This window comes from Mytilus edulis, chromosome 7, assembly GCF_963676685.1.
Source record: "Mytilus edulis chromosome 7, xbMytEdul2.2, whole genome shotgun sequence".
NCBI lineage: Eukaryota > Metazoa > Mollusca > Bivalvia > Mytilida > Mytilidae > Mytilus > Mytilus edulis.
Genome location: NC_092350.1, coordinates 69,819,158 through 69,841,076, shown reverse-complemented (window position 1 = coordinate 69,841,076; position 21,919 = coordinate 69,819,158). Strand labels below are relative to the sequence as shown.

The window sequence follows — 21,919 nt, the reverse complement described above, 5'->3', positions numbered from 1 at the left end:
TGTTTTTTTGCATATATCTACTGACCAGGGGTCAAATCATTGGATAAAACCACATGCGATGATGTATCTCACTTTACTCGTATGAAGTGTGTTATCTCCCATGATTATCAGGTATTCCTGTAGACCGAAGTGATAATTACATAACAAAGACTATATTGTGTCATGTTTACTTACAATTTAATAATATTTAAAAGTTATTTCTTGCCTTTTTCAATATAGTAAACAAATTCCTTTAGGATATCTCGGAAGTAAACAAAGTTATGATTGTGCCTAAAAAAAGTGTTCAGCCCCGTGCCAGTAATGCATTTTAAAAGCGAAAATTTCATTGAGTTTTTGCTGATCTTTATCAATAATATTTATCTTAAACCATTTATAATAACTAGGTATAAATAAAAAAACTACTAACCATCATTTTCGGTGGTGTACAAGGTGAAATCATCCATAAATCAGCCTGAAAACTTCTGGAATTAAGCTTCTTATTGAAATCAATACTTCTGATTTTTCCAAATATTTTTATGTGATCTTCATCGGTATAACATTCTGAATAAATCTGTGTATTGTTGTCCATTTCTGAAAAAAAATAAAGTTGTTTTAGCACTATAAGGCAATGACACTTTCGTCGCTATATTCATTTATTTTGAATACAATGTGTATGTATAATTAATTTCTTCCAGAATACATTCACTAGTCAAAACAAGGACAAAACTTCTGATTATAACCTTTAATTACAATACACAGACCCTGTTAAAGCATTCTATAAAATTTTCTTGTGTCTTAAAGTGCATTTTGGCAGAGAAATTATGCAAAAATGAAGATTTTATAAAAAAACCAACACCAAAATAATTATTCTTACTAGTGGAAATCTGGTATTTAAAACTGTGGAAAGCACTCTAAACTACTGGGAAAGTCATCCTTATCATATAATTAGAGTGCAATATAGTGCAAATTTTCAAAACTTGTCCTTTCACATAATTCTATTTGAGAAAAAATGTTTTTAACATGTATTTCAGTGAAAACCTTTTATCAGTGAGAAATCCACATGAGGTTTTAAAGGAAACATTGTGACATCACATGTATTATGGCGTCATTAAATAACGACAGATCAAAATAGTGCTAAATATAGTTTGCAGTGTTACGTGAGAAACAGTTGCCGCAAGATTTAACTCGAAATATTGAGTCGAAACGATCTGTAACTAAGCCTTTCCATTCAATATCAAGACCATAGCAACAGTTTTCATATTTGCATATTTTTAACATACCGACTGTAATTTCAATTGCATAAATACCATAAATAAACAATTTAGAGCTTGCCTAACAAAACAAAATGCTTACCAGTTATTCAGGACTTTTTAAAACCTCTAGTTTGCCATCTCAGGTTAAAAAGTAATGATATGTCTGGAACTGAAATAAGACAAAAAAAAATTACTCAGGCTGTGTTATCATTTGATTTAAATACATAAGTATTATTGAGAGAGAAAAATCTATTTCTTGAAAGTTTAATTACAAAGAAAGACAAATGCTTCTCCCTTGTGGCTTAGTAACCTTCATTTAAACCTTTTATATTAGAAGCAATGGGTAGTAGCTAACTAGCTTAATAGTTGAATCGGTGCAGAAATATTGTTTTTTAAAAAGGTTTGACCCTCCCCCTTTTCACTGAGAAATGACAATATCTTTTGTTTTGCTCAAGTGCATTAAAAATAATAATTCATGATTTTCTAAAAACATGTACATGTGTTTTCTGTTTTTTTGCATATATCTACTGACCAGGGGTCAAATCATTGGATAAAACCACATGCGATGATGTATCTCACTTTACTCGTATGAAGTGTGTTATCTCCCATGATTATCAGGTATTCCTGTAGACCGAAGTGATAATTACATAACAAAGACTATATTGTGTCATGTTTACTTACAATTTAATAATATTTAAAAGTTATTTCTTGCCTTTTTCAATATAGTAAACAAATTCCTTTTGGATATCTCGGAAGTAAACAAAGTTATGATTGTGCCTAAAAAAAGTGTTCAGCCCCGTGCCAGTAATGCATTTTAAAAGCGAAAATTTCATTGAGTTTTTGCTGATCTTTATCAATAATATTTATCTTAAACCATTTATAATAACTAGGTATAAATAAAAAAACTACTAACCATCATTTTCGGTGGTGTACAAGGTGAAATCATCCATAAATCAGCCTGAAAACTTCTGGAATTAAGCTTCTAATTTGGGTATACATTTACAATTAATTCTCCATAGGCCGTAATGGTAACGTTTTCCTCCGTTGCTCAGTCCATATCGTTTACTTGAACATGTATGATGGCTCATATCGAAGCTGATACATTTATACATGTCTGGTTAAATTTTCGGGGTGGCAAGTGAGATTACTTGTTTCGCAAATTGCTGGACCCCGGAAGATGGTGAAAAATGTCACTCTCCTCATGAAATAATCCCAAAATTCTGATCATAAAATTCAATAAAAAAATTGTCCTTTCTAATAATTTATTTCAGGTCAAATCTACATCTTTCTTTTCTCATCACATCAGCTCTATAAAACAGTTCTTATTGTTCATTTATGTCCATTTTTAAAATCACAGCATCCACAATTGTATGGCGGACTAATATTTTTTTTAATTACGTCATCTGAGTTCCTCATCTCAAGGTCTATTAGGGATCCTGACCCATATTGAAATCAATACTTCTGATTTTTCCAAATATTTTTATGTGATCTTCATCGGTATAACATTCTGAATAAATCTGTGTATTGTTGTCCATTTCTGAAAAAAAATAAAGTTGTTTTAGCACTATAAGGCAATGACACTTTCGTCGCTATATTCATTTATTTTGAATACAATGTGTATGTATAATTAATTTCTTCCAGAATACATTCACTAGTCAAAACAAGGACAAAACTTCTGATTATAACCTTTAATTACAATACACAGACCCTGTTAAAGCATTCTATAAAATTTTCTTGTGTCTTAAAGTGCATTTTGGCAGAGAAATTATGCAAAAATGAAGATTTTATAAAAAAACCAACACCAAAATAATTATTCTTACTAGTGGAAATCTGGTATTTAAAACTGTGGAAAGCACTCTAAACTACTGGGAAAGTCATCCTTATCATATAATTAGAGTGCAATATAGTGCAAATTTTCAAAACTTGTCCTTTCACATAATTCTATTTGAGAAAAAATGTTTTTAACATGTATTTCAGTGAAAACCTTTTATCAGTGAGAAATCCACATGAGGTTTTAAAGGAAACATTGTGACATCACATGTATTATGGCGTCATTAAATAACGACAGATCAAAATAGTGCTAAATATAGTTTGCAGTGTTACGTGAGAAACAGTTGCCGCAAGATTTAACTCGAAATATTGAGTCGAAACGATCTGTAACTAAGCCTTTCCATTCAATATCAAGACCATAGCAACAGTTTTCATATTTGCATATTTTTAACATACCGACTGTAATTTCAATTGCATAAATACCATAAATAAACAATTTAGAGCTTGCCTAACAAAACAAAATGCTTACCAGTTATTCAGGACTTTTTAAAACCTCTAGTTTGCCATCTCAGGTTAAAAAGTAATGATATGTCTGGAACTGAAATAAGACAAAAAAAAATTACTCAGGCTGTGTTATCATTTGATTTAAATACATAAGTATTATTGAGAGAGAAAAATCTATTTCTTGAAAGTTTAATTACAAAGAAAGACAAATGCTTCTCCCTTGTGGCTTAGTAACCTTCATTTAAACCTTTTATATTAGAAGCAATGGGTAGTAGCTAACTAGCTTAATAGTTGAATCGGTGCAGAAATATTGTTTTTTAAAAAGGTTTGACCCTCCCCCTTTTCACTGAGAAATGACAATATCTTTTGTTTTGCTCAAGTGCATTAAAAATAATAATTCATGATTTTCTAAAAACATGTACATGTGTTTTCTGTTTTTTTGCATATATCTACTGACCAGGGGTCAAATCATTGGATAAAACCACATGCGATGATGTATCTCACTTTACTCGTATGAAGTGTGTTATCTCCCATGATTATCAGGTATTCCTGTAGACCGAAGTGATAATTACATAACAAAGACTATATTGTGTCATGTTTACTTACAATTTAATAATATTTAAAAGTTATTTCTTGCCTTTTTCAATATAGTAAACAAATTCCTTTTGGATATCTCGGAAGTAAACAAAGTTATGATTGTGCCTAAAAAAAGTGTTCAGCCCCGTGCCAGTAATGCATTTTAAAAGCGAAAATTTCATTGAGTTTTTGCTGATCTTTATCAATAATATTTATCTTAAACCATTTATAATAACTAGGTATAAATAAAAAAACTACTAACCATCATTTTCGGTGGTGTACAAGGTGAAATCATCCATAAATCAGCCTGAAAACTTCTGGAATTAAGCTTCTAATTTGGGTATACATTTACAATTAATTCTCCATAGGCCGTAATGGTAACGTTTTCCTCCGTTGCTCAGTCCATATCGTTTACTTGAACATGTATGATGGCTCATATCGAAGCTGATACATTTATACATGTCTGGTTAAATTTTCGGGGTGGCAAGTGAGATTACTTGTTTCGCAAATTGCTGGACCCCGGAAGATGGTGAAAAATGTCACTCTCCTCATGAAATAATCCCAAAATTCTGATCATAAAATTCAATAAAAAAATTGTCCTTTCTAATAATTTATTTCAGGTCAAATCTACATCTTTCTTTTCTCATCACATCAGCTCTATAAAACAGTTCTTATTGTTCATTTATGTCCATTTTTAAAATCACAGCATCCACAATTGTATGGCGGACTAATATTTTTTTTAATTACGTCATCTGAGTTCCTCATCTCAAGGTCTATTAGGGATCCTGACCCATATTGAAATCAATACTTCTGATTTTTCCAAATATTTTTATGTGATCTTCATCGGTATAACATTCTGAATAAATCTGTGTATTGTTGTCCATTTCTGAAAAAAAATAAAGTTGTTTTAGCACTATAAGGCAATGACACTTTCGTCGCTATATTCATTTATTTTGAATACAATGTGTATGTATAATTAATTTCTTCCAGAATACATTCACTAGTCAAAACAAGGACAAAACTTCTGATTATAACCTTTAATTACAATACACAGACCCTGTTAAAGCATTCTATAAAATTTTCTTGTGTCTTAAAGTGCATTTTGGCAGAGAAATTATGCAAAAATGAAGATTTTATAAAAAAACCAACACCAAAATAATTATTCTTACTAGTGGAAATCTGGTATTTAAAACTGTGGAAAGCACTCTAAACTACTGGGAAAGTCATCCTTATCATATAATTAGAGTGCAATATAGTGCAAATTTTCAAAACTTGTCCTTTCACATAATTCTATTTGAGAAAAAATGTTTTTAACATGTATTTCAGTGAAAACCTTTTATCAGTGAGAAATCCACATGAGGTTTTAAAGGAAACATTGTGACATCACATGTATTATGGCGTCATTAAATAACGACAGATCAAAATAGTGCTAAATATAGTTTGCAGTGTTACGTGAGAAACAGTTGCCGCAAGATTTAACTCGAAATATTGAGTCGAAACGATCTGTAACTAAGCCTTTCCATTCAATATCAAGACCATAGCAACAGTTTTCATATTTGCATATTTTTAACATACCGACTGTAATTTCAATTGCATAAATACCATAAATAAACAATTTAGAGCTTGCCTAACAAAACAAAATGCTTACCAGTTATTCAGGACTTTTTAAAACCTCTAGTTTGCCATCTCAGGTTAAAAAGTAATGATATGTCTGGAACTGAAATAAGACAAAAAAAAATTACTCAGGCTGTGTTATCATTTGATTTAAATACATAAGTATTATTGAGAGAGAAAAATCTATTTCTTGAAAGTTTAATTACAAAGAAAGACAAATGCTTCTCCCTTGTGGCTTAGTAACCTTCATTTAAACCTTTTATATTAGAAGCAATGGGTAGTAGCTAACTAGCTTAATAGTTGAATCGGTGCAGAAATATTGTTTTTTAAAAAGGTTTGACCCTCCCCCTTTTCACTGAGAAATGACAATATCTTTTGTTTTGCTCAAGTGCATTAAAAATAATAATTCATGATTTTCTAAAAACATGTACATGTGTTTTCTGTTTTTTTGCATATATCTACTGACCAGGGGTCAAATCATTGGATAAAACCACATGCGATGATGTATCTCACTTTACTCGTATGAAGTGTGTTATCTCCCATGATTATCAGGTATTCCTGTAGACCGAAGTGATAATTACATAACAAAGACTATATTGTGTCATGTTTACTTACAATTTAATAATATTTAAAAGTTATTTCTTGCCTTTTTCAATATAGTAAACAAATTCCTTTTGGATATCTCGGAAGTAAACAAAGTTATGATTGTGCCTAAAAAAAGTGTTCAGCCCCGTGCCAGTAATGCATTTTAAAAGCGAAAATTTCATTGAGTTTTTGCTGATCTTTATCAATAATATTTATCTTAAACCATTTATAATAACTAGGTATAAATAAAAAAACTACTAACCATCATTTTCGGTGGTGTACAAGGTGAAATCATCCATAAATCAGCCTGAAAACTTCTGGAATTAAGCTTCTAATTTGGGTATACATTTACAATTAATTCTCCATAGGCCGTAATGGTAACGTTTTCCTCCGTTGCTCAGTCCATATCGTTTACTTGAACATGTATGATGGCTCATATCGAAGCTGATACATTTATACATGTCTGGTTAAATTTTCGGGGTGGCAAGTGAGATTACTTGTTTCGCAAATTGCTGGACCCCGGAAGATGGTGAAAAATGTCACTCTCCTCATGAAATAATCCCAAAATTCTGATCATAAAATTCAATAAAAAAATTGTCCTTTCTAATAATTTATTTCAGGTCAAATCTACATCTTTCTTTTCTCATCACATCAGCTCTATAAAACAGTTCTTATTGTTCATTTATGTCCATTTTTAAAATCACAGCATCCACAATTGTATGGCGGACTAATATTTTTTTTAATTACGTCATCTGAGTTCCTCATCTCAAGGTCTATTAGGGATCCTGACCCATATTGAAATCAATACTTCTGATTTTTCCAAATATTTTTATGTGATCTTCATCGGTATAACATTCTGAATAAATCTGTGTATTGTTGTCCATTTCTGAAAAAAAATAAAGTTGTTTTAGCACTATAAGGCAATGACACTTTCGTCGCTATATTCATTTATTTTGAATACAATGTGTATGTATAATTAATTTCTTCCAGAATACATTCACTAGTCAAAACAAGGACAAAACTTCTGATTATAACCTTTAATTACAATACACAGACCCTGTTAAAGCATTCTATAAAATTTTCTTGTGTCTTAAAGTGCATTTTGGCAGAGAAATTATGCAAAAATGAAGATTTTATAAAAAAACCAACACCAAAATAATTATTCTTACTAGTGGAAATCTGGTATTTAAAACTGTGGAAAGCACTCTAAACTACTGGGAAAGTCATCCTTATCATATAATTAGAGTGCAATATAGTGCAAATTTTCAAAACTTGTCCTTTCACATAATTCTATTTGAGAAAAAATGTTTTTAACATGTATTTCAGTGAAAACCTTTTATCAGTGAGAAATCCACATGAGGTTTTAAAGGAAACATTGTGACATCACATGTATTATGGCGTCATTAAATAACGACAGATCAAAATAGTGCTAAATATAGTTTGCAGTGTTACGTGAGAAACAGTTGCCGCAAGATTTAACTCGAAATATTGAGTCGAAACGATCTGTAACTAAGCCTTTCCATTCAATATCAAGACCATAGCAACAGTTTTCATATTTGCATATTTTTAACATACCGACTGTAATTTCAATTGCATAAATACCATAAATAAACAATTTAGAGCTTGCCTAACAAAACAAAATGCTTACCAGTTATTCAGGACTTTTTAAAACCTCTAGTTTGCCATCTCAGGTTAAAAAGTAATGATATGTCTGGAACTGAAATAAGACAAAAAAAAATTACTCAGGCTGTGTTATCATTTGATTTAAATACATAAGTATTATTGAGAGAGAAAAATCTATTTCTTGAAAGTTTAATTACAAAGAAAGACAAATGCTTCTCCCTTGTGGCTTAGTAACCTTCATTTAAACCTTTTATATTAGAAGCAATGGGTAGTAGCTAACTAGCTTAATAGTTGAATCGGTGCAGAAATATTGTTTTTTAAAAAGGTTTGACCCTCCCCCTTTTCACTGAGAAATGACAATATCTTTTGTTTTGCTCAAGTGCATTAAAAATAATAATTCATGATTTTCTAAAAACATGTACATGTGTTTTCTGTTTTTTTGCATATATCTACTGACCAGGGGTCAAATCATTGGATAAAACCACATGCGATGATGTATCTCACTTTACTCGTATGAAGTGTGTTATCTCCCATGATTATCAGGTATTCCTGTAGACCGAAGTGATAATTACATAACAAAGACTATATTGTGTCATGTTTACTTACAATTTAATAATATTTAAAAGTTATTTCTTGCCTTTTTCAATATAGTAAACAAATTCCTTTTGGATATCTCGGAAGTAAACAAAGTTATGATTGTGCCTAAAAAAAGTGTTCAGCCCCGTGCCAGTAATGCATTTTAAAAGCGAAAATTTCATTGAGTTTTTGCTGATCTTTATCAATAATATTTATCTTAAACCATTTATAATAACTAGGTATAAATAAAAAAACTACTAACCATCATTTTCGGTGGTGTACAAGGTGAAATCATCCATAAATCAGCCTGAAAACTTCTGGAATTAAGCTTCTAATTTGGGTATACATTTACAATTAATTCTCCATAGGCCGTAATGGTAACGTTTTCCTCCGTTGCTCAGTCCATATCGTTTACTTGAACATGTATGATGGCTCATATCGAAGCTGATACATTTATACATGTCTGGTTAAATTTTCGGGGTGGCAAGTGAGATTACTTGTTTCGCAAATTGCTGGACCCCGGAAGATGGTGAAAAATGTCACTCTCCTCATGAAATAATCCCAAAATTCTGATCATAAAATTCAATAAAAAAATTGTCCTTTCTAATAATTTATTTCAGGTCAAATCTACATCTTTCTTTTCTCATCACATCAGCTCTATAAAACAGTTCTTATTGTTCATTTATGTCCATTTTTAAAATCACAGCATCCACAATTGTATGGCGGACTAATATTTTTTTTAATTACGTCATCTGAGTTCCTCATCTCAAGGTCTATTAGGGATCCTGACCCATATTGAAATCAATACTTCTGATTTTTCCAAATATTTTTATGTGATCTTCATCGGTATAACATTCTGAATAAATCTGTGTATTGTTGTCCATTTCTGAAAAAAAATAAAGTTGTTTTAGCACTATAAGGCAATGACACTTTCGTCGCTATATTCATTTATTTTGAATACAATGTGTATGTATAATTAATTTCTTCCAGAATACATTCACTAGTCAAAACAAGGACAAAACTTCTGATTATAACCTTTAATTACAATACACAGACCCTGTTAAAGCATTCTATAAAATTTTCTTGTGTCTTAAAGTGCATTTTGGCAGAGAAATTATGCAAAAATGAAGATTTTATAAAAAAACCAACACCAAAATAATTATTCTTACTAGTGGAAATCTGGTATTTAAAACTGTGGAAAGCACTCTAAACTACTGGGAAAGTCATCCTTATCATATAATTAGAGTGCAATATAGTGCAAATTTTCAAAACTTGTCCTTTCACATAATTCTATTTGAGAAAAAATGTTTTTAACATGTATTTCAGTGAAAACCTTTTATCAGTGAGAAATCCACATGAGGTTTTAAAGGAAACATTGTGACATCACATGTATTATGGCGTCATTAAATAACGACAGATCAAAATAGTGCTAAATATAGTTTGCAGTGTTACGTGAGAAACAGTTGCCGCAAGATTTAACTCGAAATATTGAGTCGAAACGATCTGTAACTAAGCCTTTCCATTCAATATCAAGACCATAGCAACAGTTTTCATATTTGCATATTTTTAACATACCGACTGTAATTTCAATTGCATAAATACCATAAATAAACAATTTAGAGCTTGCCTAACAAAACAAAATGCTTACCAGTTATTCAGGACTTTTTAAAACCTCTAGTTTGCCATCTCAGGTTAAAAAGTAATGATATGTCTGGAACTGAAATAAGACAAAAAAAAATTACTCAGGCTGTGTTATCATTTGATTTAAATACATAAGTATTATTGAGAGAGAAAAATCTATTTCTTGAAAGTTTAATTACAAAGAAAGACAAATGCTTCTCCCTTGTGGCTTAGTAACCTTCATTTAAACCTTTTATATTAGAAGCAATGGGTAGTAGCTAACTAGCTTAATAGTTGAATCGGTGCAGAAATATTGTTTTTTAAAAAGGTTTGACCCTCCCCCTTTTCACTGAGAAATGACAATATCTTTTGTTTTGCTCAAGTGCATTAAAAATAATAATTCATGATTTTCTAAAAACATGTACATGTGTTTTCTGTTTTTTTGCATATATCTACTGACCAGGGGTCAAATCATTGGATAAAACCACATGCGATGATGTATCTCACTTTACTCGTATGAAGTGTGTTATCTCCCATGATTATCAGGTATTCCTGTAGACCGAAGTGATAATTACATAACAAAGACTATATTGTGTCATGTTTACTTACAATTTAATAATATTTAAAAGTTATTTCTTGCCTTTTTCAATATAGTAAACAAATTCCTTTTGGATATCTCGGAAGTAAACAAAGTTATGATTGTGCCTAAAAAAAGTGTTCAGCCCCGTGCCAGTAATGCATTTTAAAAGCGAAAATTTCATTGAGTTTTTGCTGATCTTTATCAATAATATTTATCTTAAACCATTTATAATAACTAGGTATAAATAAAAAAACTACTAACCATCATTTTCGGTGGTGTACAAGGTGAAATCATCCATAAATCAGCCTGAAAACTTCTGGAATTAAGCTTCTAATTTGGGTATACATTTACAATTAATTCTCCATAGGCCGTAATGGTAACGTTTTCCTCCGTTGCTCAGTCCATATCGTTTACTTGAACATGTATGATGGCTCATATCGAAGCTGATACATTTATACATGTCTGGTTAAATTTTCGGGGTGGCAAGTGAGATTACTTGTTTCGCAAATTGCTGGACCCCGGAAGATGGTGAAAAATGTCACTCTCCTCATGAAATAATCCCAAAATTCTGATCATAAAATTCAATAAAAAAATTGTCCTTTCTAATAATTTATTTCAGGTCAAATCTACATCTTTCTTTTCTCATCACATCAGCTCTATAAAACAGTTCTTATTGTTCATTTATGTCCATTTTTAAAATCACAGCATCCACAATTGTATGGCGGACTAATATTTTTTTTAATTACGTCATCTGAGTTCCTCATCTCAAGGTCTATTAGGGATCCTGACCCATATTGAAATCAATACTTCTGATTTTTCCAAATATTTTTATGTGATCTTCATCGGTATAACATTCTGAATAAATCTGTGTATTGTTGTCCATTTCTGAAAAAAAATAAAGTTGTTTTAGCACTATAAGGCAATGACACTTTCGTCGCTATATTCATTTATTTTGAATACAATGTGTATGTATAATTAATTTCTTCCAGAATACATTCACTAGTCAAAACAAGGACAAAACTTCTGATTATAACCTTTAATTACAATACACAGACCCTGTTAAAGCATTCTATAAAATTTTCTTGTGTCTTAAAGTGCATTTTGGCAGAGAAATTATGCAAAAATGAAGATTTTATAAAAAAACCAACACCAAAATAATTATTCTTACTAGTGGAAATCTGGTATTTAAAACTGTGGAAAGCACTCTAAACTACTGGGAAAGTCATCCTTATCATATAATTAGAGTGCAATATAGTGCAAATTTTCAAAACTTGTCCTTTCACATAATTCTATTTGAGAAAAAATGTTTTTAACATGTATTTCAGTGAAAACCTTTTATCAGTGAGAAATCCACATGAGGTTTTAAAGGAAACATTGTGACATCACATGTATTATGGCGTCATTAAATAACGACAGATCAAAATAGTGCTAAATATAGTTTGCAGTGTTACGTGAGAAACAGTTGCCGCAAGATTTAACTCGAAATATTGAGTCGAAACGATCTGTAACTAAGCCTTTCCATTCAATATCAAGACCATAGCAACAGTTTTCATATTTGCATATTTTTAACATACCGACTGTAATTTCAATTGCATAAATACCATAAATAAACAATTTAGAGCTTGCCTAACAAAACAAAATGCTTACCAGTTATTCAGGACTTTTTAAAACCTCTAGTTTGCCATCTCAGGTTAAAAAGTAATGATATGTCTGGAACTGAAATAAGACAAAAAAAAATTACTCAGGCTGTGTTATCATTTGATTTAAATACATAAGTATTATTGAGAGAGAAAAATCTATTTCTTGAAAGTTTAATTACAAAGAAAGACAAATGCTTCTCCCTTGTGGCTTAGTAACCTTCATTTAAACCTTTTATATTAGAAGCAATGGGTAGTAGCTAACTAGCTTAATAGTTGAATCGGTGCAGAAATATTGTTTTTTAAAAAGGTTTGACCCTCCCCCTTTTCACTGAGAAATGACAATATCTTTTGTTTTGCTCAAGTGCATTAAAAATAATAATTCATGATTTTCTAAAAACATGTACATGTGTTTTCTGTTTTTTTGCATATATCTACTGACCAGGGGTCAAATCATTGGATAAAACCACATGCGATGATGTATCTCACTTTACTCGTATGAAGTGTGTTATCTCCCATGATTATCAGGTATTCCTGTAGACCGAAGTGATAATTACATAACAAAGACTATATTGTGTCATGTTTACTTACAATTTAATAATATTTAAAAGTTATTTCTTGCCTTTTTCAATATAGTAAACAAATTCCTTTTGGATATCTCGGAAGTAAACAAAGTTATGATTGTGCCTAAAAAAAGTGTTCAGCCCCGTGCCAGTAATGCATTTTAAAAGCGAAAATTTCATTGAGTTTTTGCTGATCTTTATCAATAATATTTATCTTAAACCATTTATAATAACTAGGTATAAATAAAAAAACTACTAACCATCATTTTCGGTGGTGTACAAGGTGAAATCATCCATAAATCAGCCTGAAAACTTCTGGAATTAAGCTTCTAATTTGGGTATACATTTACAATTAATTCTCCATAGGCCGTAATGGTAACGTTTTCCTCCGTTGCTCAGTCCATATCGTTTACTTGAACATGTATGATGGCTCATATCGAAGCTGATACATTTATACATGTCTGGTTAAATTTTCGGGGTGGCAAGTGAGATTACTTGTTTCGCAAATTGCTGGACCCCGGAAGATGGTGAAAAATGTCACTCTCCTCATGAAATAATCCCAAAATTCTGATCATAAAATTCAATAAAAAAATTGTCCTTTCTAATAATTTATTTCAGGTCAAATCTACATCTTTCTTTTCTCATCACATCAGCTCTATAAAACAGTTCTTATTGTTCATTTATGTCCATTTTTAAAATCACAGCATCCACAATTGTATGGCGGACTAATATTTTTTTTAATTACGTCATCTGAGTTCCTCATCTCAAGGTCTATTAGGGATCCTGACCCATATTGAAATCAATACTTCTGATTTTTCCAAATATTTTTATGTGATCTTCATCGGTATAACATTCTGAATAAATCTGTGTATTGTTGTCCATTTCTGAAAAAAAATAAAGTTGTTTTAGCACTATAAGGCAATGACACTTTCGTCGCTATATTCATTTATTTTGAATACAATGTGTATGTATAATTAATTTCTTCCAGAATACATTCACTAGTCAAAACAAGGACAAAACTTCTGATTATAACCTTTAATTACAATACACAGACCCTGTTAAAGCATTCTATAAAATTTTCTTGTGTCTTAAAGTGCATTTTGGCAGAGAAATTATGCAAAAATGAAGATTTTATAAAAAAACCAACACCAAAATAATTATTCTTACTAGTGGAAATCTGGTATTTAAAACTGTGGAAAGCACTCTAAACTACTGGGAAAGTCATCCTTATCATATAATTAGAGTGCAATATAGTGCAAATTTTCAAAACTTGTCCTTTCACATAATTCTATTTGAGAAAAAATGTTTTTAACATGTATTTCAGTGAAAACCTTTTATCAGTGAGAAATCCACATGAGGTTTTAAAGGAAACATTGTGACATCACATGTATTATGGCGTCATTAAATAACGACAGATCAAAATAGTGCTAAATATAGTTTGCAGTGTTACGTGAGAAACAGTTGCCGCAAGATTTAACTCGAAATATTGAGTCGAAACGATCTGTAACTAAGCCTTTCCATTCAATATCAAGACCATAGCAACAGTTTTCATATTTGCATATTTTTAACATACCGACTGTAATTTCAATTGCATAAATACCATAAATAAACAATTTAGAGCTTGCCTAACAAAACAAAATGCTTACCAGTTATTCAGGACTTTTTAAAACCTCTAGTTTGCCATCTCAGGTTAAAAAGTAATGATATGTCTGGAACTGAAATAAGACAAAAAAAAATTACTCAGGCTGTGTTATCATTTGATTTAAATACATAAGTATTATTGAGAGAGAAAAATCTATTTCTTGAAAGTTTAATTACAAAGAAAGACAAATGCTTCTCCCTTGTGGCTTAGTAACCTTCATTTAAACCTTTTATATTAGAAGCAATGGGTAGTAGCTAACTAGCTTAATAGTTGAATCGGTGCAGAAATATTGTTTTTTAAAAAGGTTTGACCCTCCCCCTTTTCACTGAGAAATGACAATATCTTTTGTTTTGCTCAAGTGCATTAAAAATAATAATTCATGATTTTCTAAAAACATGTACATGTGTTTTCTGTTTTTTTGCATATATCTACTGACCAGGGGTCAAATCATTGGATAAAACCACATGCGATGATGTATCTCACTTTACTCGTATGAAGTGTGTTATCTCCCATGATTATCAGGTATTCCTGTAGACCGAAGTGATAATTACATAACAAAGACTATATTGTGTCATGTTTACTTACAATTTAATAATATTTAAAAGTTATTTCTTGCCTTTTTCAATATAGTAAACAAATTCCTTTTGGATATCTCGGAAGTAAACAAAGTTATGATTGTGCCTAAAAAAAGTGTTCAGCCCCGTGCCAGTAATGCATTTTAAAAGCGAAAATTTCATTGAGTTTTTGCTGATCTTTATCAATAATATTTATCTTAAACCATTTATAATAACTAGGTATAAATAAAAAAACTACTAACCATCATTTTCGGTGGTGTACAAGGTGAAATCATCCATAAATCAGCCTGAAAACTTCTGGAATTAAGCTTCTAATTTGGGTATACATTTACAATTAATTCTCCATAGGCCGTAATGGTAACGTTTTCCTCCGTTGCTCAGTCCATATCGTTTACTTGAACATGTATGATGGCTCATATCGAAGCTGATACATTTATACATGTCTGGTTAAATTTTCGGGGTGGCAAGTGAGATTACTTGTTTCGCAAATTGCTGGACCCCGGAAGATGGTGAAAAATGTCACTCTCCTCATGAAATAATCCCAAAATTCTGATCATAAAATTCAATAAAAAAATTGTCCTTTCTAATAATTTATTTCAGGTCAAATCTACATCTTTCTTTTCTCATCACATCAGCTCTATAAAACAGTTCTTATTGTTCATTTATGTCCATTTTTAAAATCACAGCATCCACAATTGTATGGCGGACTAATATTTTTTTTAATTACGTCATCTGAGTTCCTCATCTCAAGGTCTATTAGGGATCCTGACCCATATTGAAATCAATACTTCTGATTTTTCCAAATATTTTTATGTGATCTTCATCGGTATAACATTCTGAATAAATCTGTGTATTGTTGTCCATTTCTGAAAAAAAATAAAGTTGTTTTAGCACTATAAGGCAATGACACTTTCGTCGCTATATTCATTTATTTTGAATACAATGTGTATGTATAATTAATTTCTTCCAGAATACATTCACTAGTCAAAACAAGGACAAAACTTCTGATTATAACCTTTAATTACAATACACAGACCCTGTTAAAGCATTCTATAAAATTTTCTTGTGTCTTAAAGTGCATTTTGGCAGAGAAATTATGCAAAAATGAAGATTTTATAAAAAAACCAACACCAAAATAATTATTCTTACTAGTGGAAATCTGGTATTTAAAACTGTGGAAAGCACTCTAAACTACTGGGAAAGTCATCCTTATCATATAATTAGAGTGCAATATAGTGCAAATTTTCAAAACTTGTCCTTTCACATAATTCTATTTGAGAAAAAATGTTTTTAACATGTATTTCAGTGAAAACCTTTTATCAGTGAGAAATCCACATGAGGTTTTAAAGGAAACATTGTGACATCACATGTATTATGGCGTCATTAAATAACGACAGATCAAAATAGTGCTAAATATAGTTTGCAGTGTTACGTGAGAAACAGTTGCCGCAAGATTTAACTCGAAATATTGAGTCGAAACGATCTGTAACTAAGCCTTTCCATTCAATATCAAGACCATAGCAACAGTTTTCATATTTGCATATTTTTAACATACCGACTGTAATTTCAATTGCATAAATACCATAAATAAACAATTTAGAGCTTGCCTAACAAAACAAAATGCTTACCAGTTATTCAGGACTTTTTAAAACCTCTAGTTTGCCATCTCAGGTTAAAAAGTAATGATATGTCTGGAACTGAAATAAGACAAAAAAAAATTACTCAGGCTGTGTTATCATTTGATTTAAATACATAAGTATTATTGAGAGAGAAAAATCTATTTCTTGAAAGTTTAATTACAAAGAAAGACAAATGCTTCTCCCTTGTGGCTTAGTAACCTTCATTTAAACCTTTTATATTAGAAGCAATGGGTAGTAGCTAACTAGCTTAATAGTTGAATCGGTGCAGAAATATTGTTTTTTAAAAAGGTTTGACCCTCCCCCTTTTCACTGAGAAATGACAATATCTTTTGTTTTGCTCAAGTGCATTAAAAATAATAATTCATGATTTTCTAAAAACATGTACATGTGTTTTCTGTTTTTTTGCATATATCTACTGACCAGGGGTCAAATCATTGGATAAAACCACATGCGATGATGTATCTCACTTTACTCGTATGAAGTGTGTTATCTCCCATGATTATCAGGTATTCCTGTAGACCGAAGTGATAATTACATAACAAAGACTATATTGTGTCATGTTTACTTACAATTTAATAATATTTAAAAGTTATTTCTTGCCTTTTTCAATATAGTAAACAAATTCCTTTTGGATATCTCGGAAGTAAACAAAGTTATGATTGTGCCTAAAAAAAGTGTTCAGCCCCGTGCCAGTAATGCATTTTAAAAGCGAAAATTTCATTGAGTTTTTGCTGATCTTTATCAATAATATTTATCTTAAACCATTTATAATAACTAGGTATAAATAAAAAAACTACTAACCATCATTTTCGGTGGTGTACAAGGTGAAATCATCCATAAATCAGCCTGAAAACTTCTGGAATTAAGCTTCTAATTTGGGTATACATTTACAATTAATTCTCCATAGGCCGTAATGGTAACGTTTTCCTCCGTTGCTCAGTCCATATCGTTTACTTGAACATGTATGATGGCTCATATCGAAGCTGATACATTTATACATGTCTGGTTAAATTTTCGGGGTGGCAAGTGAGATTACTTGTTTCGCAAATTGCTGGACCCCGGAAGATGGTGAAAAATGTCACTCTCCTCATGAAATAATCCCAAAATTCTGATCATAAAATTCAATAAAAAAATTGTCCTTTCTAATAATTTATTTCAGGTCAAATCTACATCTTTCTTTTCTCATCACATCAGCTCTATAAAACAGTTCTTATTGTTCATTTATGTCCATTTTTAAAATCACAGCATCCACAATTGTATGGCGGACTAATATTTTTTTTAATTACGTCATCTGAGTTCCTCATCTCAAGGTCTATTAGGGATCCTGACCCATATTGAAATCAATACTTCTGATTTTTCCAAATATTTTTATGTGATCTTCATCGGTATAACATTCTGAATAAATCTGTGTATTGTTGTCCATTTCTGAAAAAAAATAAAGTTGTTTTAGCACTATAAGGCAATGACACTTTCGTCGCTATATTCATTTATTTTGAATACAATGTGTATGTATAATTAATTTCTTCCAGAATACATTCACTAGTCAAAACAAGGACAAAACTTCTGATTATAACCTTTAATTACAATACACAGACCCTGTTAAAGCATTCTATAAAATTTTCTTGTGTCTTAAAGTGCATTTTGGCAGAGAAATTATGCAAAAATGAAGATTTTATAAAAAAACCAACACCAAAATAATTATTCTTACTAGTGGAAATCTGGTATTTAAAACTGTGGAAAGCACTCTAAACTACTGGGAAAGTCATCCTTATCATATAATTAGAGTGCAATATAGTGCAAATTTTCAAAACTTGTCCTTTCACATAATTCTATTTGAGAAAAAATGTTTTTAACATGTATTTCAGTGAAAACCTTTTATCAGTGAGAAATCCACATGAGGTTTTAAAGGAAACATTGTGACATCACATGTATTATGGCGTCATTAAATAACGACAGATCAAAATAGTGCTAAATATAGTTTGCAGTGTTACGTGAGAAACAGTTGCCGCAAGATTTAACTCGAAATATTGAGTCGAAACGATCTGTAACTAAGCCTTTCCATTCAATATCAAGACCATAGCAACAGTTTTCATATTTGCATATTTTTAACATACCGACTGTAATTTCAATTGCATAAATACCATAAATAAACAATTTAGAGCTTGCCTAACAAAACAAAATGCTTACCAGTTATTCAGGACTTTTTAAAACCTCTAGTTTGCCATCTCAGGTTAAAAAGTAATGATATGTCTGGAACTGAAATAAGACAAAAAAAAATTACTCAGGCTGTGTTATCATTTGATTTAAATACATAAGTATTATTGAGAGAGAAAAATCTATTTCTTGAAAGTTTAATTACAAAGAAAGACAAATGCTTCTCCCTTGTGGCTTAGTAACCTTCATTTAAACCTTTTATATTAGAAGCAATGGGTAGTAGCTAACTAGCTTAATAGTTGAATCGGTGCAGAAATATTGTTTTTTAAAAAGGTTTGACCCTCCCCCTTTTCACTGAGAAATGACAATATCTTTTGTTTTGCTCAAGTGCATTAAAAATAATAATTCATGATTTTCTAAAAACATGTACATGTGTTTTCTGTTTTTTTGCATATATCTACTGACCAGGGGTCAAATCATTGGATAAAACCACATGCGATGATGTATCTCACTTTACTCGTATGAAGTGTGTTATCTCCCATGATTATCAGGTATTCCTGTAGACCGAAGTGATAATTACATAACAAAGACTATATTGTGTCATGTTTACTTACAATTTAATAATATTTAAAAGTTATTTCTTGCCTTTTTCAATATAGTAAACAAATTCCTTTTGGATATCTCGGAAGTAAACAAAGTTATGATTGTGCCTAAAAAAAGTGTTCAGCCCCGTGCCAGTAATGCATTTTAAAAGCGAAAATTTCATTGAGTTTTTGCTGATCTTTATCAATAATATTTATCTTAAACCATTTATAATAACTAGGTATAAATAAAAAAACTACTAACCATCATTTTCGGTGGTGTACAAGGTGAAATCATCCATAAATCAGCCTGAAAACTTCTGGAATTAAGCTTCTAATTTGGGTATACATTTACAATTAATTCTCCATAGGCCGTAATGGTAACGTTTTCCTCCGTTGCTCAGTCCATATCGTTTACTTGAACATGTATGATGGCTCATATCGAAGCTGATACATTTATACATGTCTGGTTAAATTTTCGGGGTGGCAAGTGAGATTACTTGTTTCGCAAATTGCTGGACCCCGGAAGATGGTGAAAAATGTCACTCTCCTCATGAAATAATCCCAAAATTCTGATCATAAAATTCAATAAAAAAATTGTCCTTTCTAATAATTTATTTCAGGTCAAATCTACATCTTTCTTTTCTCATCACATCAGCTCTATAAAACAGTTCTTATTGTTCATTTATGTCCATTTTTAAAATCACAGCATCCACAATTGTATGGCGGACTAATATTTTTTTTTAATTACGTCATCTGAGTTCCTCATCTCAAGGTCTATTAGGGATCCTGACCCAGCTGAAGCACGACTCCAGGTGCGGGATTTTGTCGCTGTGTTGAAGACTTCGGCTGTTTTAGCTCTTTGGACGGGTTGGTGTCTCTTTAAAACAATCCCAATTTTCATTCTCAATTAAATATAATCTTTTTAAAATGTGTTATATCTTTCCGATCGTGTTACAATGTAAAATACAAAATTTATGATTACGCATGAATTGGTTAAAAAAATCAATGATTGGCTAAAAAATAAAGGAATGAACTGGGCTACAATATAATTGGAACCATTAAATCCCTTTTGCAAATCAGTCGCAATTCAATTTTCAATTCAATTCAATATTTTATTTAAGTCTCATCTCTCAATAATATATAATACAACATTACATTAAATGTAAAAAATATATAAATATAAAAGGAGAGCCATTCTGTACAGAATTACAAGAGACTATAACATTAAAAATTATATAAAGTATGCATCTATTATAAAACATATTGACATTAACATTATTTACAGTATAAAACATTTCTACGTCTATTTAAAATAAGATTACAGGCTTTGGCACAGCTACGAATCATATTATTATCTGTAAATAAAAACACTAATTTCTGTTTATCATCATAAGACATAAAATCACTATTAAAATGTGTTGCTTCATCAAATAATTTTTTTCTAAAATCATCATACAAAGGACACGATAAAATAACATGGGCTTCATCTTCTAAAATATTCATACAATTATCACAGACTCGATCTTTTAAAATTAATTTTTCAAATCTCCCCGTTTCTATTCTTAGTGGTGCTACACCACATCGAAATTTGGCAAAAGAACTCCTTTGCGAAAATGGCATTGGAATTTTACAATAAGTTTCCGTTTCAAAACTGTTCTTAAATAAATTATATGTACGAAGTTTGTTACCACCTTTACCAGATAAAGCTTTCTCTGATTGTAAATTGCCTTGCCACTTTTCGACATATTTACTAAACATTTTAGACATAACAGTATTGACAACTGAGGTACTATCAACATAATCTGTAATGATACACAAATGTTCTGCATTATACTCAGAAAACGTTTTCCTTACATAAAAATTCCAATTTTTTATACACTTATGTTTTTTACTCATAATGTCTGCCCATATGAAAATTTTTCTGTTTAAACGATCAGAACTCATATTGTTCAAACGGCATCATAGTCGAATTAAGCATTGCCATTGTTTTTGAAAGATAGGTATCCATCCCATATCCCCTGCAACTGCAGCATTTGGAGTATATTTACCCACTCCAAGAAAAAATATGCAAGCTCTATTATGGATGGCATTTATAAAAGAAAAATTTTTGCAACCCCAAATACCAGCACCATATTCAACAATTGGAAGCACCAAACTCTCATATAATTTTGAAAAGACATTATGAGTAACACCACCTAAGATTTTGCACTTGGCTATAACAAGGCCAAGTGCTCTATTTGCAGAAGCTGCAACAGCTTTAGCAGTTACATTATAATCTAAAAATTCACTTAAAACTAAACCTAAATATGTATAAGTAGTAGAATATTCAATGATATCATTCCCACATTTAAATTCAACATGTGACTTATCAACAGAAGGTGTTCTAAAATGCACAATATTACACTTTTTGGAATTAATGGTCATACAATTATCTCCACACCATA

The 21,919-nt window shown here is 30.8% G+C and overlaps 1 long non-coding RNA gene across 1 annotated transcript; it reads right to left on the bottom strand.

Moving 5' to 3' along the window:
- Positions 1-2,517: 2,517 nt before the first annotated feature.
- On the bottom strand, positions 2,518-20,177 carry LOC139482081 (uncharacterized). The gene is made up of 17 exons (XR_011654765.1): positions 19,738-20,177; positions 18,925-18,993; positions 17,539-18,162; positions 16,726-16,794; positions 15,340-15,963; positions 14,527-14,595; positions 13,141-13,764; positions 12,328-12,396; positions 10,942-11,565; positions 10,129-10,197; positions 8,743-9,366; positions 7,930-7,998; positions 6,544-7,167; positions 5,731-5,799; positions 4,345-4,968; positions 3,532-3,600; positions 2,518-2,769 (listed from the first exon to the last, which is right to left on the bottom strand). It is a non-coding gene; the product is annotated as an uncharacterized lncRNA (long non-coding RNA).
- Positions 20,178-21,919: the final 1,742 nt, after the last annotated feature.